This window comes from Protopterus annectens, chromosome 1.part1 (assembly GCF_019279795.1).
Source record: "Protopterus annectens isolate FY-2018-M chromosome 1.part1, PAN1.0, whole genome shotgun sequence".
Lineage (NCBI taxonomy): Eukaryota > Metazoa > Chordata > Ceratodontiformes > Protopteridae > Protopterus > Protopterus annectens.
In genome coordinates, this window is record NC_056726.1 from 1,240,846,182 (window position 1) to 1,240,858,826 (window position 12,645).

At 40.2% G+C, this 12,645-nt stretch overlaps 1 protein-coding gene across 2 annotated transcripts in view; it reads left to right on the plus strand.

Annotated features, from left to right (window-relative positions):
• Positions 1-6,195: 6,195 nt before the first annotated feature.
• The window catches only part of LOC122809601, a 99,697-nt gene continuing 93,247 nt past the window's right edge, over positions 6,196-12,645 (plus strand). For both annotated transcript variants that reach the window (XM_044081222.1, XM_044081231.1), the window contains exon 1: positions 6,196-6,532. The gene's annotated coding sequence lies outside the window, so the exon portion shown is untranslated. The remainder of the gene's footprint in view (positions 6,533-12,645) is intronic.

Sequence of the window (12,645 nt, forward strand, 5' to 3'; positions counted from 1 at the left end):
AGCAATCTCTCCTTTGTCTGAACAAGCAAATAAGGTCACTGATGAAAACCTTGTAAGGCTAACTTCAAGTCCAAATTGGCCACATCCACTAAGGACAATCACAAGGCCTTCTTCACATATGTTTGCAATCTCAGAGGTAACACCCAAATCTGCTCTGAACTGGTGGTCAATAACACCACATACACAAATGCCATCGATATAGCCAATCTGCTGGCAGACAGGTTCAGTGAAAACTTCACCCCCGTCGCCCCCATCAGTAAACCAGGACATCCCCAGTACCTGCCCCCTCCCCTCATCACCAGGGAGCAGGTCCTTAATGCCCTCTCAGAGCAAAAATTACAGTCTCCATGGGACCCGATAACATCCCTGTCTGTATCCTACATGAACTCAGGCATGAGCTGTCAGCTCCATTAGACACCCTATTCAACCAAAGCCTGAGCACTGGCTTCGTCCCAGCTGAATGGAAGACAGTCACTGTCATCTCTCTACAGAAAGGTGGAGCATCCACTGACCAGACAGTTATAGGCCCATCAGCCTAACTAGCTTGATCTGCAAAGCCATGGAATGCATTATTATGGACCTTATAAACAAGGTCATTGGCAACCTCCAAATGCTTGATCCCACACAGTTTGGTTTTGTCAAAGGGAGATCATGCCTATAAACTTGGACGACTTCTTTGAAACAGTCACCAAAGCCATGGACGAGGGAAAGACAGTGCACACCAATTACCTTGACCTAGCCAAAGCCTTTGACATTATTCCCCATGCAGACATAATAGATAAACTCTCCCAGCTAGGCATCAACCCGTATGTTACCAGATGGGTAGATAACCGGCTCACTGTTAGAACCCACTCAGTCAAAGTAGGGGAAGCCACCTCTAGTAGTAGTACACCCATAATGAGCGGTGTACCCCAAGGATCGGTCTTGGGGTCTCTACTGTTTGGGATATACTTTTCTGAGGTGCAAGCCAAAACCAGTGGTCTGTGGCTGACCCAGTTTGCAGATGACTGCAAGCTGGGTGCTGCCTTAAATTCCTCTAGTGATGTGAACATCCTCCAAGAGGGCCTTACCCAAACTAATGACTGGTGCCAGAAGCATGGCCTCAAATTGAATGCCAAAAAATGCATTATTATTCCCTTTGGGGAAAATGGCATCCTCACTGATTGCGCACTATTTCATCCAGGAACAAGGAGGTCATAACATCTCTGTACTCCTCCCTTATCAGACCCATTATCGTGTACAATGCTCCCTTCAGCATGTTCCTTGCCAAGTACATGCAGCAACTGGAGAGACCACAGAGGTTCCTGACCAGGAAAATCCAGAGTCTCAAACACCTATCCTATACAGGTAGGCTAAGAACCCTGTCCCTCTAGTCAGTCTCATACAGACTGCTCAGAGGTGACCTGTGTCTGGCATGCAAGGCCATCGACACAGCCTTGATGGAATTGCTGCATATCCTGTCTTTTTTTCTCTGCTTATATTCCCCTAACGCGGTAGTGTGTACAAGCTGACCAGGTCCCTGGTACCATAACTAAGGTTTTAAATAACCTACACCACATAAGAGGAATACCCACTCCCCCTGACTACTGACGTCCGCGGAATCCTCTCCAGCAACTGTGCTATTAAAACAGAAGCAAAGTCCCTGGTACCATAATTAAGGTTTTAAATAACCTACACCACATAAGAGGAATACCCACTCCCCTTGACTACTGACGTCCGAGGAATCCTCTCCAGCCACTGTGCTATTAAAACAGAAGCAAAGTCCCTGGTACCATAATTAAGGTTTTAAATAACCTACACCACATAAAAGAGGAATACCCACTCCCCTTGTCTACTGATGTCCATGGAATCCTCTCCAGCAACTGTGCTATTGAAACAGAAGCAAAGTATGTGTTAAGTATATAAACTTTAACCAGTCCTCCTAGCCTATTAGTGTGAATTAATATTGTAAGGTACCTGGTCAGCTATAACACATCTCTGCACACCCCACCTTTCATCCCCCCCCCCTCACTACCTGCCCAGCCTCGTTCTTTGTTACCTCATAATCTACCCACTCAGCTATTACTTGCTTAGCACTGACCACTGTCAGCTCCTTAGCTCCCCTCTAAAGCTACTACTAGTTTAATCCTTACATCTTACCACTTTCTGTTCTCTCTCCTTACTCTGTCTTCTGCCACATAGCCTCTCTCTACCTTATACCTCTCTGTTCACTCCCTCATTCTGTTTTCTAGCCACACAGACTCTCACATACCTAACCCTAACCCTGTAAACCCCTTCTCCATTCCAAATCCCCCACTCAGCTCTCCACCCTAACTCATAGCTCCGTGACCATACCCCCCAAGTCTTGTGTTTAGCTTTGTTCTTGCTAAAGTTTCCTTCAGAGCTTTGTGCATAAAATGAGAAATCAAAACCACTATTCCTAGACACTAAATAGCTCTGCCCTGCTGAAAAGCCTTTCTCTGATTGTTTTATTCTCTCACCGTGCCTCTTCCACGGTGGTGCTAGAAACCTGGTTTATTAAAATACAACTTCTCAATCCCAAGAAAACTAAACTAATCCTATTCACCCTTGGCAGATCATCCAATTCAAACTATAGCCTCATCATAAACTCCAAAAACAATATTAAAATCACACCCATCAACCACACAACTACTAGGAGTACAGATTGATAATCACCTAAAATTTGATATCCATATAGCACAAGCCATCAAAAAGGGAAACAGAAAACTAGGTCTCCTCTATAGAAACAAAAAGTTCATGCCTAAACAGACCAAAGCCACTATTGCAAGAAGCCACCTCCTCTCTATCCTTCTTTATGCTTCCTCTATCTTAACTAACTTTCACCAGACTGAACTTCACAAAATGGAATCCTGCTACAACAAAATTGCCAAATTCGCAACAGACTCCACAAATAGGTCCCATCACTGTCTTTCCCTAATGCAACTCAAGTGGCTGGAACTTCCTCAGCTGCTAAGACTTAATCAAGCCACAGTTGCACATAAACTCTACTACTACCCTGAGAAAACACCTGCTCTCCAACAGCTAATTCAGCCCTACACCACCACTAGAGCCCTAAGATCTATTAACCAAAATCTCATTCAAGTAATAAGACATAAAAATGAAGCAGGTAAATCTCTCTTTGCCTGCATAACAGCCCAAACCTGGAACTCACTCTCAAACATTATAACTAGCACTACTTCTAGTACCAAATTCAAACACCTCCTGAAATCCCATTATTCTAATAATTGGCTCTGCTCTTGCTACACCCCAGGGTAACAATAACTATGCTCAGTTGCAAGGATTCTGCTACACTATAACTTTTCCCTTACTTATTCCTGTTGATATCCTTGCATATTCATTCAAACATATCATCAGTCCATTAGCAGAAAACATACTAACACTTGTACTGTTCTGTACTACAACCCATACCTGATAATGGCTATAATCTGTATCTGAAAATAGTATAAAACCTAACATAACTCCTCTTACTCTCATCTTACCTATACCTATACTTTAATTTTGCCAGTATGGGCATTTATCTACTTCTCAGTTATACAAATGCATAAATGTATTGTGAATGTAAAATTATTAATGTTTTTGTGAATGTGAAAGAAAAAAAAAAAAACCTGTTTCGTAATTGTTCATTCTACTAGATGTATCACTTGTCATGTAAATGTTCCCTGTACTACTTTAAATTTCTTTAATTGCTTAGAAATTGTATTAACCTAATATTGTAACATGGAGCTTTTCTCCCCGGGCCTCCGGTGAAAATGGACCTGTGTCTAGTTGGACCCTCCCGGTTAACAAAAACAAAATAAATAAATAAAATATCCGTAAGAAACTCCACTTGAGCAACCCGCATTCAAGGCCTTAACCTGGTCTGTGACATTAATAGAACTTGGTGGGATAGATTTGTGTCCAAAAGACTCCACCATTTGTGGAATAGACTCCCTCTCAATGTCAAGCAGAGTATCTCTCTAGCCCTCTTTAAGAGGAACCTGGGTGACTGGATGGGAAACGGAAAATACACCCCTGGGATTCCACCCTATCCCTGCTGGACAGGGGAAACAGGGGCTGACTTTGAGAGAACATGGGCAAAATTCTTGGCTAGGCTTATAAGGGCCTCTGGGCCAATAGCCTAGTATCATCCTATGAACCTACAATTTTGCTCAGTTTAAGTTTCAGAGCCACAAATTTACAGATACCTGCATCAACATTGTGTGAATGTTCACAGTATTTCCAAATCATTAGAGCCAGAGGCTGGTGGAACCATGGATGGAGCATGGGACATTTGGGTCACATTACACATCAGAGATACAGCAGTACACCATTTACCTGGGATATCCTTTATAGCTAGACAATGGAGAATACTGTGATACGCTGGAAAGCCCTGCTATTGCTTTTTCTGCCGTGATTTCTGTCATTTAGTAACAGATTGTCCAGCTAATCAATGTACCCGATGAAGGTCCTCTAGCCATTTCACCAGGTCTTTCCCACCCAGATGTCAACATTTCTCAGGTCCTCACTTGTGGTCAAGACTGTCCAACTGTTTTTCCAGACATCATTCTTGATCTGTCTGAAGATTCACCTTTGTTCAGTCATGATACCGTGGAAACGTAAGCTCTTCCATCAATTCCATCACCTGTGGGACCTTCTGAAGCTGTTCAAAGAACACAGTTGCCTGTTGTCGTCCATTCTCCAGTGTTCATTATGGCTACATCAGTTGTGACCATGGAGCCTCCAGTTTCAACTGTCTTCCACAGACATCTCTGCTCCAGTGGATTCTCATCTTTCCACTCCTAATGAGTATATTCTACCTTCAATTTTCTTGCACCTGAGGACTCAATCCCCAATATTTTAGAACTTCACTCTATGGATCTTACCACACTTTCTCCTGGGGAAGGCCCCAGTTCAATGATAGCACCAACAGATGGATTATCCCCCCAAACTGATGACTCTATGGACATGAACCACTCCATTCCATTCATAAATCTAAACAGAAAAAAGGTGGACAAAAACGAACAACAAACAAAAAAAGTTCAATTATCTCCAGCTACTCTAGATGATTTGAAGTTTTTTGTTTTTTTTCTCCCATATTAGTCTTCCTATAATGTTTTCTAACCCATTAACCTTTTAATGTAATATTCTTTAGGGTTTAGACTTTTCTTTAACATAGTTAAATCAGTATCTTACAAGTTTAGCATCAACATCCCATTATAGTTGATAGTTTTCTGATTTTTCCCTTCATTTTAGGTGTTCAAAATGATTATTACCAGTTATTGTGTTCTTAGGGTTTAGGTTCTCTTTTCGTATATATGAGTTAAATAAGTACTTTACAGATTTTGCTTTAACTTTGCATTATAGTTAAAAGTTTTTACCGACTTTTCTTTGTGTGTTTAAATTGAAGTACTACATTAGCTCTCAACCAATCAGGGACAAATCTCAACAGAATCAGGGACAAATCCAGAAAAAATCAGGGACACTTTTAAAATATTAGTTCTATTAACTTGAAGCATTAACATTATTGGAGAATATGAATTCATATACATTTCCTGAAGTAAAATAAGTGTTTAGTTCTTAATTATTGTCATTATTTATTAAGTATAACTCACCACCTTTTGTCCAAAGAGTACCAGTGTTAAGAGGGATTAAGTGGGACTGAGCTAAAATTTAACTCAAAATCAGGGACAGTTGAAATATTTTCCTTATGTCAATTTGAAAAAATCAGGGACACTTAGATATTAGTTCTATTAATTTGAGGCATTAACATTATTAGAGATTATGAATTAATATACATTTCCTGAAATAAAATAAATGTTTAGTTCTTAATTATTGTCATTATTTATTAAGTATAACTCACCACCTTTTGTCCAAAGGGTACCAGTGTTAAGAGGGATTAAGAGGGACAGAGCTAAAATTTAACTCAAAATCAGGGACAGTTGATATATTTTCCTTATGTCAGCTTGTTTAATATTTGCGTTTTCTTAATTATTTAGATTACTCCACCGTTTTATCATATAAATGAATTAATTCGTTCTTCGATCTTCACTGTATCTTATATGAAGACTTGATTAATAAACGTTACCTCCTGAGTCTCTGCTCTCTTATACTTACAAAAAGAGTACCGTAATTTTCACACGTCCCTCACTGTTGCGAGGCAACATAAATGATAGAGCTTGGGGAGGAGGGTTTCATGCACCGATGTGTTATGGGATTACTGTGCTTAAGGATCCCATTCCCTTTCCAACAAAGTCGTATCCCTGAAGCGTTGTTGTGAATATTAAGTAGTTGATTTGAATGGGTGCGGGACAGATTTCAGTGTTGGACAGGAAACAGATGCTATTGTTTGAGAGCGGCTTAGTGGGTGGGCTGGTGAAGGAGGAGGAGGTACTTGCTTTTGGTGAATAACGGTCGTTCTTTTTCTAGTTTATTCCTTCGAAGAACCGCAGCTGACTGTCGTATTAAATGTAATAACTGTGATTTGTACAGAAGTGGCGTTGCATTTTTGAATGTGAAGATTGTAAAGTTGTAGGTAAGGATAACTGAACCATGTTTGAATAAAAAAGCGCACAAACTCTGCAAGCTTGTTCTTGAAGCTTTTATGATCATCACTATTTATAACCACTAATTATTCAAAGCAAAGATAGAAACACAATCTTAGAAATTATAGATAAGCTCTTTGTATATATTTCAGCAATTATGCATATTCTTTACATTGTCGCTTATTTAAACTGATAAATTATTAGGATTGTAGTGATAAACAAAAGCTTCTTTGTAAGTGTACTTTTGAATAACAAGATTGTAGCTAAACATATTCTTTGTACTCAAATGAGTGTATTCTTGTAAGCATTTCCCAGAAAATGATGCAAAGAGCACAGTATGTTTAGAATAGTCTAGTCTAAACCGGTGACTGCTGTATACAGCTACATAAGACAGGCTTAAATGCTAGGAATGCAACAGTTGGTGTCCCAGTGTATTGGGGCTGCAGTTTGTTTTTAATGGTTTGTGGGGGGAATAAGCAACGACATGATTGAGTGCATAATATAGATTTCTGGTTACAGCTCTGCTTTAAAAACAACTTTTAAGTGTACCTAAGCAGGAGTTAAGGTAAACCTTAAGTGCTGTTGGCAGTGGGGGTGCTGGTGCTCCCTTCTAAAGGTAGCAGTAGGTTTAGGTGGGTAGTAATATCTCATATAAGATTAATTGCAAATGTGTTTATAGTGACTGTTAACATGAATGCTTAACTCCTTTCCTTTTGCATCAGGACCAGCCACCCCTATTATGTCAACATTGGTTCTAGGTAGTTTGGTCATTGATGTAATGGCGATTTGGAGAACAAGGGACTACACCAGTGTTTTGTTTAGCTCCCAGAACGTTACAGCAGTTCTGTAACATCTAAGAGCTGCTGCATATCATTTGGTCCACAGCTCTCAACTTTTTTGCTTAAACGGGGATAAAGCTAAAAGTAAGTGGTAGAAAACCCATTATTGTTGCTCATACCTCTCGAGTGAAATCCCTATGAGGAATGTTCATTTTCAGTTTTAAAAAGTCCTGCTCCACATTCGAAGGGCATGTTATGCATTCAGTGTTAAGAATTTTTCTAATTTAATGTCATGGACAGTCAAGAGATCTGCTTAGCAATAATAACTTTACTTTTATATTTAGTAGCCGTAACAGTTTCAGGTGATAAGGGAGAACACTGGACTTTACGTAACCATACCAGGTCACTTCTGGATTTGCAGTTTTGCGTGTTCCATTGTTTTTCATTACTACCAGTGTGACGGTCTATGGCAAAAAGAGGGTGATGCCATTGTCTGCTTCAGGGCCAAGTGTAGTAAAATTGACTTCTGCATGACAGAAGCTTTTACTTTGTAAAACGCTGAGTTTCAGAGAGCTAATGTGTAACTTCATTACGATTTGCTTGCTTTCCGTGTAATTTTGCGAAGTCATTCAAACGGCCACATTTGTTGCTCACCCGTTAATGCGGGAAGGTTTTGGAGAAGTCTCGAATGTAAGCTTGTAGTCTGGGTGCACGTGAATAGCTTTTATTTATATATAGCTGTGTATTGGGTAACTCAGTCACATGAACAGGTCTGATTTTGGACAATCTTTTTTTGATACATCTACAGTCAACTTTATCTGCAAGCTCAGTTTTCTGTTACTGCATTTAGTAAGGGGAGGACTGGCTCTGTACTTAACCTCTGTTTAGTTAGTTGGTTCTAAAGGCGAGTTGTGTTGGTGCCAGCTGTTACAAAACTATTAAAAGGAAGTACTGTTTGCAGATATTGTTGGGGGGAACTATATGGACTATGTTGTTTTGGACTGTTTTATTTGCCTTTTATATTTTTTTAAGCAATAATTAGACTTTGCTAGGCTGTCCGGGGCTGTGCAAGTTTAAAAGTACTGTAGTTTCCAAACAAACTGAACTAACTTTGAACTAATGATGAAAGAGATGGTAGAAATGAAGACAGTGGTGGAGGAGGCTCTTGAGATATGACAACTTTCCTCTGTGCCAACAGTGGAATGATCTGGTTAGAAAAAGCAGGAAACTGAGGGAGAGATTACTGAAGGAGCATCTTTTTCTCAATTGTAAACTGAAACACTCTAAATGCAACTATATATCGCAGTGGTGCACAACCTTTTTGTGGGGAGGGCCACTACATGAATTCTGAATGCATCTGCGAGCCACCTCACAACATAGTAAGTGGGTATGAGTTAACAATAGGTACAGGTGACTCTGGCATTTTTAAGACAGCAGTCATGACATTGCCTGTTTTCTACATCAACTTTGAGTTTAATTTTTCTTCTGGCTTACAGCCATGCTTTATTACAATCTCTTGCAAATAGTTACCGTTTACAGACTAAAAGTTATCAACAACAAAGAATAGTTAGTTACACAGCGCAACTGCAGTCAGTTGGGTAAGTAAGCACGTGCTGGAAAGTTTGCATGACTGGAGTAAGGCATAGCATTTTTTTTTTCACTTACTCTGTGGGCCAGATAGTGTTGTTGAGAGCTGGACATTGTATACCACTGATATACAGGAGGTGTACTTCAGACAGCAAATTCTGAAGTTTATTTGGAAATCTGCAGCTGTACACAGCTTCTGAAAAAAAGAATCAAAACAGGGTTACAGATTTGGAAGTGTAAACCTTGCGGATGAGAGAACACTTAGATCTTTGAAGTTTATCTGGTTTGTTAGCTGAACCTTTAAATATTCTTGGGATTTGTGAGCTGCTCTGCAAACCAGCATCTGTGCTTTGAGCCTTCTGTGGTGGATGGTAAATGTAAAATAATGCTGTTGCTCCCTGTTCAGTTTCTTTCTGTAGTTTGAGTTCCTTTAACTGCCTTTTCTATGAGGTGCCTCTGCCATTGTGAGCTTTACATTCCAAGCTGTAGTAGCTGATCTTTGTACATTAGTCACTTGTTGCTCTTTGGTTATGTGTTTCTTGGCAGTTTAGTGTCTTGGGGTAGCATGTCCATGATTTTGGCTCGCATACTACCTCAGCTTGGTTGAAACTTTCTGTGGCTACCATCTGTCTTTTACACATTTTTTGTTTTAGTAATCAAACATTGCAGCTGTAGTAACTGGGTGCAGCTAAATCTGGTTCACAACAAATGCTGCAAAGATGTACTGTAGAGCAGGTGCTGAACTTTGCAAAGGTATGGCTGTGTGGAGCATGGTTGTACATTTTATTTGCATAGAAAAGTAGCAAATAAATGGGAGCATTTTATGTGCATTTGTTAACTGGCAAGGTCAGTTGGCTTGAAGGCCCTTCACGGTCATGAGATGGGTAGAAAGACCAAAGACAAAACAAAATTCAAAACAGAATGTAAAAGAAATGCCCTTGCATGAGTTGTGTGTATGAAAGAATGGAAGGTGGAAACCAGTGTGCTGTCCAAAGAGTATCGAGCAATTAGGGGAGAAAATGGTGGTGGCTGTGGTAGTATTCAAGAAGCAGAGTAGAAGTTCTGAGAACATTAAGGAGGAAGAAGTTAGAATAGCAAACTGCTAATCAGATGAAAAGATTGCAGACTCGTGTAAGAAAGGATGAGCGACATGTTGCCCTATTTGGGTCTGGTGAAAAGGGGCGAGAGAGAAAATTAAAAGTACCCACCTACATTTGGTGTAAATCTGCGAATACTGGTTCTTAAGTGATTAATGTGGTCGATAATGCAAATATGTTTTCAGAAGTTAGATTTTAAATTTGGATATGTGCATGGGAAAGGAACACTTTCTTATGATTTGGTAATGTGGGTGGGAAATACCAGAATATAGGGGGTTACTGGAAGCTGCTTATTGCAAGACGAGAAGTACCTTGTTAAGTGGTGGCCCTGTTATTTCGCTAAGAAGTCTTGATAGATAACCGTACTGGTGAGTGGAATATGAGGACTGATAGAGGCCTTATGAAAGCAGAAATGGCAAACGGTAAATGCTTTGAATAGGAGTAGACTGTGTTTAGAAGGAATTAGTGTTCTGTTGACAAGGTGCTAAATAGTGGAGCATAAGTATGATAAAAGGCAGTGTGACAATATTTCTACCTTTTCTTGTTCTAACATGCTATTATTTTGGTGATTTTAATCTGAAGAAAATAATAAAAGGGTTATTGTTGCCACTTAATACTGATTTTGTTGCCACTTAATACTGATTTTCTTCCATGGGGAGGAGATGTAGAAAAATGGCTTCCATGCTAAAGGAGGGGAGCGAAGAGTTTGGATTTCTTCAGTGCGTGAAATCTAATGGCCAGATAAACAATGGTAGTAATAATGCCTCTTTGTTTTTTAATGTTTTGGTTAATGCAAACCGGGTTTATGTAGCCTCAGTTTGCAAACATCCTTATTGAGAAGCCTCTAAGTTGACTGTTAGTTGGTCAGATGAAGTCTAAGGCATCCTTTAATTCTGTAAATTGCTCCTGTGTGTGAAGGACTTCAAGTAATTTGATGGCCAACCTGTCTTCTCTTTCTAGTGCGTAGTTTATAGTCAGTTTCACATGCTTCTACATGTTTAGACTTGATCCTTCTGCAATTCTCATCTGTCTCACTTTACCATCCCTTTGCTGTTGTCTGTATTTCACCTGCTTACTACCCCCCCCCCTTCTTTAGCCTTTTTTGTTCTTTCTTTTCCCTCTCCTCCTCCAAATTATTTTAAAATGTAAAGGTATACGACTAATAGTTATTCTTGGGGTAACACACCTGAACTAGTTATTTTATGTAATGTGAGATCAGAGAGTAGGAGAAACATCCCCCTATGTAAAGGAGTATGAAGTGGGGCAGGATCAGAAACTAGTGGATGAGCTCTGTCCTTTTAAGTTAGAGGAAAGTGGGTGCTAGTGCATCAGTACTATGTCAAGCTCCAGATATGGTAGAAGAGGATGAAAGACTGGGAGGGAGAACAAAGTAGCTTGGTAGGTGAAACTAATTCATATTTGTAGCAGGAGCAGAACCTGTCAAAAGCAGACTGAGAAATTGAGTTCCATGATAGAGAAGTTATCTGATCTATAATAGAACAGAGTTCCAGATTTAGTATTAACCAAGGTATAACGAGTTGTGGCTGTCCAGGTGAAGGTGTCATTAGCAAGCATTGATCATGCAGGCCACTTGTGGCTTTAAAATGGGATAGAAGGCAGTGATACAAGGACAGTGATTACAGTTTAAGGTGGGTTACAGATTTTATTTGTAGCCCTCCGATTCAACTAAAAGGGAACTGGCTATAAGTTAAATGAGTAGAAGTAGTATATTAATGTGTCGGGAATGTGTACTCATTTGAGAATAAGGAATTTTATTAAGGGGCCCAAAAAATAAAAGCAAAACAGTATGGTTACATGGGAATGTGAAGGTATCCGAACAAAAGATGGGGCATCCAGGAGGTGGAGTTGCAGAATAAGAAGGCAGCAGCAGGACGACACAATTTGGTGAGGACAACAGCAGAGTGGTCTGAAAGTGAGTTGGTGGTAGGGGTCGGGAGGGGGATGGTCCAAAAACGAGGAACAGCTGACCAAAGATGGAATGGAGATTACAGGTTTGGGGTGGGGGGGAAGTACAGATGTTTTGTTATGGTGTTTACAGAGGAATGCTAGAGGAAGAGTATGCCTTTCCAGGGGTGAGGAAGTAGGTCACATCACCATGGTAGAGGAAATGGAGGGAGGGAATTGGCTGCCCTTGGGGGTGATAAAACAAAAGATCGGCAAGACCTTGTGCCTTCTGAGGTCCTCTGTAATCTAATCAAGGTGTAGGCCTGTGCACTTAGTATTTCAGCCGATCACTGGCCAGTGCAGAAAAGTCTGAAGAGTGGAAAATAAGAATTATAGTATGTTTTGCATGGGGTGAGCAGGAAAAAGCTGAGGGCTGTATGCCTATTAGTATGATAGCAGTGGGAAGCAAAGCCATGGAGTTCTTTAGAAAAATTAAGTCTTCTGACCAAGAACATAAATCTGTAGGACAATGGCCAGTGGATGCTTGTTGCCAGTAGGAGTTGGCAATCAAACATGATAAAGTTTTATGACAAGGTTACATAAGTTTAACACAGTGGTCCCCAAACTTTTTCGATTCTCTGCTCTTGCTGAATCCAGGTTTTCCCAAGGTGCCCCCCCCCCCCCTCCGCCATGGCACACAGTGCACATTTCATTCCATTTATTTGATATTTGTTT